Genomic DNA, 6075 nt, shown 5'->3' with positions numbered 1-6075 from the left:
CCCCAGAGACGCCTACGCGACCGCCTTCCCTCAACGCCGCAGCTGGAGGCCAAGCCAAGCACTGCCCGGTTCGCCCGCTCAGCTTCTGGCGCGTCATCCTCCTCGGTGCGGCGACCTCCGACTGCCTCCATCCCTGCCGTTCTCCACTGAGCCCTGCGTTTCCACCACTTCCGACTCCTCCTGACTTGCCTTGCCATGCTTGCCTGCATCCAGACCTCCCAGTGCCACGCGGCCGCCCTTCCTCAACTCCCGTCGCTCTGCCTGCTGGTCTGGTTGAGACGCTAGGTGGATGCGCCGTTCGCTGCTCCCACCAGCCGTGGGGGCCGTGCCGTCGCACCTGGATACCAGCATAGCAGCTCACCTCGACACCTCCACGGTTTTGCCCCCAGCTGGCAACCACCCGAAGTCTCCTGCCGGCCGGTCAAAGCAGCCCGCACCTTGAGCTCCGCTCCCACCGCCATGAACTTCCTGTTGGCCCTCCTCCTCACCCTCCGAACCCCAAAAATGGGCTCCTGGAGTGCTGCTCGACCCCCCGGCGACCATCTGGTGAGGCGCCTCCCTGAGCTCTTTCCCCTGTACGAGATTCCCTTCTTTCCCCATGGAATCGATCCCCAAGCGCCTCCTCTGTTCTGTTTGCAGGTAATGGACTTCGTGTGACAATTAGAGCAAGCTCAGGGGGTTTTCTGCGAAGTCTAGACTCGTGGGAACAGTGTTGTTTGAGGACCTCTGTGTAAGGGTACTTATTATTTCATGTGAAGTGATGCTGCTGACTTGTAAAATCAATAGAAAATAGTAGGAAATTCTAAAAATTGCAAAACCAGTTTTGTTAGAAACTAGATTTGGAGCTCTACAACTTCTATTAAGTGAGTTTGATATGAAACCAAATAGTTTTGAATCTATGTTAAATCCAAGATAAGAGAGTGTAATATTCATAGCTCCTATATGTTAACTTTGTAGATCCTGATTTTTGGTATACAATTTTTATAGATTAAGTATGAATTGATGTGGAATTTTCAAACCTAATTTTGCTTTGTAACTTAAATTCTTTTAAGTTAATCAATTCAATTTGTTTATAGAAGAAATAGCTAAGCATATCCACTTAAAGCTATATTTAGTCATGTTTGCTTGTTATTGCAATGTGTTTCTTGTGCCGCTTGTTTAAATCTTAATTAGACTTGTTGTGTAACTTTAAAGCATAAGAGAGGTCTAATTCGAACATGAAATGTTTGATTTATATTTAGCCTACTATTTGTGTGACGCTAAACTTAATTAGCTATTGGTAGCCAAAGTTCTTGCCATAGATTGACTAAAGATAAATTGTGCACCATGTCTGATGTACTTGCTGCCCCTATGGCAGACTTTTTGTGATGATTGATTAACCTTTTATTCATATGGATGCTCATGCCTTTACTTCAGTCTTGATTGCAATATTGTTAGAGCCCCTTCCTATATAAAGGTCCTAGTCTACCTCGTGTATCGATTACTTAGTTAATATACTTTTGTAACTAGGCTTACTAATCGGCTACTAGTTCAGCCGATTTTCGATAGGCGTGACCCTAGCAGTCATAAGCCTTTTGACTTCTTCCCTACCGGCAAAAGCCCCTCGGCCGATGTTAACCACATTATCGGTCCGATCCGATGTTAGTGCCCTAATCGACCTGGTCCGATCTAGACAACCACGCCGGCTATGCATCAATCGGTTGTTTGCTGATATCATCGAACCACTTAAACACTGATTACTCCGATTAACACTCCAGTCAAGAGTCGGATAGGCACATCCAATAGAGAACGTTTTTATCGGCTAAGCACAGCCAGTACAGCATAGGAAACCGGCTACTTAAGCCGATTCACAAATCTAAACGCATGCGCACCTATTAGCTCGGCCAATGTTCACACTCTCAATTAGTTTACCAATGCACAATCAAATAGTTACATACTCTGATCGGCTAACATGCTGATGTTCACAGATCGACTAGCTATCCGATTTTGATAACATATCGGCTGCACATAGTCGACGTATCGGAGATACACACACGATCTTAGAGCTCTGTTATCCACTGATCTAAGCCAATTCCAGTTGTTTTCCATAGCGGTCAAATATGGCCGGTCAATCCTTAGTTTTCCTATCTTTATCCGCACACTGTTATCAGCCGATTTATCGGCTGAGAGATCGGCTATATGCTTATCAGTCATATACCCTCAACCACACCTCCATCAGCTGCACCCCTGTAGAACACATCGCCATCGGCACCAACCTATCAACCACGTCCTCTTTACTCTAACTCCGCACTTATGGTCTCACCAATCTAGTTTAATATTAGTGTTCTGTTACACCTAATTCTTGAAATAGGTCTAACTTAGATAACCCCATCGGCTGTATGACAATTGATTGTTGTACTGACGTGATCAAGTCGATGCAACCACACCTATTTATCTAGGTTAACACTTAAGCGCATCTCAATAAGGCACAGTTAGTGCATAATAGGACAATCAGCTACACGGCTGATGTACCCCAATAGATGTAGGAGAACATTAAGGATGAAAACCGGCTACCCAGCTGATTCACCAATCGGCTGAATACGCTGAGGCACAGACCGTACGGATACATAGTTCGACTAGTCTATCAATACACCATTGGCTAGTTACTCGTATTAGTCAACTAGCTATGTCAATACATCACTCGACTAGTTCTACCCGATGTATAAATTGGCAAATGTGCCGATACACTAAATCGGCTAGAAGGTCAAATCACCGATCGACTAGTTTTGCTAAAGCATGGATCAGCTATGCTGATACGCACGCGATCAGTTAAGTACGCCAATGCTCACACAGATTAATTAGGACACAGCCGCTTTAGGAAACATCCCTCTGTTAAAGTGATCGATGTTTTCATCGATCAATCAGAAAACCAGTACACCTGTCAATCAGCTATCCAGACCAAAGTACACAACTTTGGATCAGTAAGATCGCACAGTAGACACGCCTCTGTTAGGCACGACCAAAGCACATCAGTCAGCTAAACCGGATGCATCCTCATCGGTTAAGACCAAGACCTATACACCAACCAATTAGATAATCAAACATGCTACCTAATGAAGTTAGTATGGATGTTTAGGGTAAACCCCCCTGTTGCCTAACGAGACTAGTTAGTTTAGTTAATACTCGATAAATGACTGCCCAGTGCAGGGTAGTTAGGTTGTTTGTCGAAATGTAATGTTCCTTTATTTGGATTGCAACTTTATCGTGAATTGAAATGAAAGTGTATGCATTCATTAAACTCCATCTTGCATATCATATAGATTCGACCACTCTCGCCGACGGAAATTACCAACTAATCCCGGAACCAGAAGGAAGTTATTCTGAAGACCCCGGGAACTTCGTCGTGGAATTATCTGAAGCCCTGAACCAAAGCTCAGAAGATCTTAACTTTACTGACTTCAGCCCCACCAGTAAAGGCAAGCCCCGGACATAACCCCTACTTTATTACACTGCAACCTATACTATTTATGTATATCTTTATGCATTAAGTTCTTAGGAGTTGGTTGGAAACCTTAGTTGCATAATTTCCGAAACCTATGTATTGAACACTAGAACTTGAGTCCGAATAGCTGCTCTGCTTATAGGACCGGTAGAAGTCGAGTGATTTCCTGTCACTCGCGCGATATAGGAGTTGTAATGTTTACATTCCTGTTATCACTATAAGGATGACGGACGGGAGTTGTGAGGTATCATGGTCAAGATGATACCCCGTCTGTATTGATGGAATTTGATAAGGTCGCAGTGTGTGGTAGCGGTGGTTAAGCGTTTGAAAGTACTAGCCACATGCCGTGAAATATGGTAAGCGGTAAGCCTAGTAACCGATCGGCCCGAGGAGTGGACATACCCCCCACCACATGTATTTGCTTCTTTTGGTTACTTTGTTCGACGTGTAGGCATACGTGTTGCTGGGCAACCAGGAGTACGGGTTTTGTAGTCGCGCTACAGACGTACGTCCTGCACTTTGGAAGTGCGTATGACCTGCAGTCGCTTGTGGTGGCCCTGATCCACGAGTCGGAATGAAAGGCAAACGGTTGCTTCGGAACGACTCTGTGGTGTTCCAAGCGTGTGTATTAGGTTTACCTTGCAAGGATTAAATCTCGATTCAGGAATCGTCCGCCTCTCACGATGAATGAGACTGCTTACCCCCTTTATCACATAGAGTAACAAGAGCAACTTTGTGATTATGAAAGATGATGTTTGGTTAAAGATTCTACCATGTTTGAGTAGTTATAGGTGCTTACCTAGAATGGTTAATCCACTAGAACCTGAAAGCTAAAAGTTGAAAGTAAGGATCTACTCTTTATTGCTTTTCAGCTGAAAACACTACCCAAAGCTAAAAGCCTTCATAAGTCTAGTTACATGGCTAAGTATACCATGAGACGGGTAAGCCTTGCTGAGTATTAGTATACTCAGCCTTGCTAGTTGTATGTTTTTCAGGTGATATCTGTGAAGACCCTACTCTTTCCTTGCCTGGTCCTGTGCTCTTCCAGATCATTGGTCCGTGGAATGGGATCCGTCCTCGGCCAGCACTGGTGATATCGAGTGATGTCGTGCCCGGGCTTAGCATGACATCCGTCTTGACGATGTGCTGTAGATCATCGCGTATGTTTACCGCTGCTAAAAACCATAACTTTATCAGTTTGTATTGTTTTCTCTAAGTTTGAAACTTTGTACTACTTTTATAAACTCTTGTAATGTAATTCCCTGTTATGTAAAATGTGATGGTGATTGTATCTTTGGACTCACCTTCGTGTGAGGTAACCTTATTTGATCCTATGTATCGGTGGTTTATCGGGACGTTACCCGACAGGCCAAGGGATTATACCGTTTGAAGCACGTTGGAGCCCTCGGAAGTGGACTCGCGTACTTGAGCGGGTATAATTCAGGTTGGTTCTGCCACACGGACGGCCTTTCTGTCAGCTTCTATGAAGAGTCTTGGGCAGAAATCAGGGATACAATGCTGGAAATGTTCAACCATTTCCATGATGGGAATCTAAATCTCAGCAGGCTCAACTATGATTTGATTTCCCTCATTCCAAAAATGAAAGAGGCGAACAACATTAAACAATACAGGCCGATTTGCCTTCTCAATGTGGACTACAATTTACTTACTAAAGTTCTCACTATGAGATTAAATCCCTTGGCAGAAAAGATTGTAAGTGCAACGCAAACGGATTTTATTCCTTGGAGATACATCCTAGATGGTGTTGTCATTCTTCGTGAGGTTCTACATGAGCTTAGAGTGAGAAAGCAGAGTGGTGTTATTTTGAAACTGGATTTTGAGAAAGCCTACGATAAGGTGAACTGGAACTTTATGATCGAAGTCTTGGAAAGAAAAAGGTTCCCTGAGAAGTGGATTGCGTGGATTAAGCAAATTATTGAGGGGGCAGAGTGGGTATAAATATCAACGGCAAACCAAGTGAATACTTCAGAACATTTAAGGGGCTCCGTTAGGGAGATCCCCTATCCCCACTACTGTTTAATCTAGTTAGTGATACTCTGGCTATGACATTAGAGGGAGCTAGAGAGGCAAATGAAGTCAGAGGGTTGTGCCAGATTTGATAGAGGGCAGGTTACGCACCTACAATACGCTGATGACACAATCATCTTCATGGAGATGGATGACAATTCTATTATCCATACAAAATTCTTGTTGTATTGTTTTGAAATTATGTCAGGGTTGAAAATTAATTTTGAAAAGAGTGAGGTATATGTGCTAGGTGCTGCTGAGGAGGATCAGAGGAGGGTGGCAGAGATGCTCAACTGTAATGTAGGGTCCTTCCCTATGAAATATCTAGGTGTTATGGTCAGTGATCACCGTATGTTTTCCTCTGATCTAGCCTATGTTCACCAAAAAGTGGAGAGAAGAGTCCCTACCTGGCAGAGTGCTACTCTCTCTATGGGGGGGGGGGGGGGGGGGGTGGGGGGATGATGCTGATAGAATCATGTCTCAGTTCTATACCAAACTACATAATGGTTGTTTACCCTTTACCTGAGGAATCTCACTACAAGATGGACACACTGAGATCCAATTTT

The sequence above is a fragment of the Panicum hallii genome, chromosome 1 (assembly GCF_002211085.1).
Source record: "Panicum hallii strain FIL2 chromosome 1, PHallii_v3.1, whole genome shotgun sequence".
NCBI classification, from domain to species: Eukaryota; Viridiplantae; Streptophyta; class Magnoliopsida; order Poales; family Poaceae; genus Panicum; species Panicum hallii.
The sequence above is the reverse complement of the archived record's forward strand: the minus strand, read 5'-3'. Positions refer to the sequence as shown.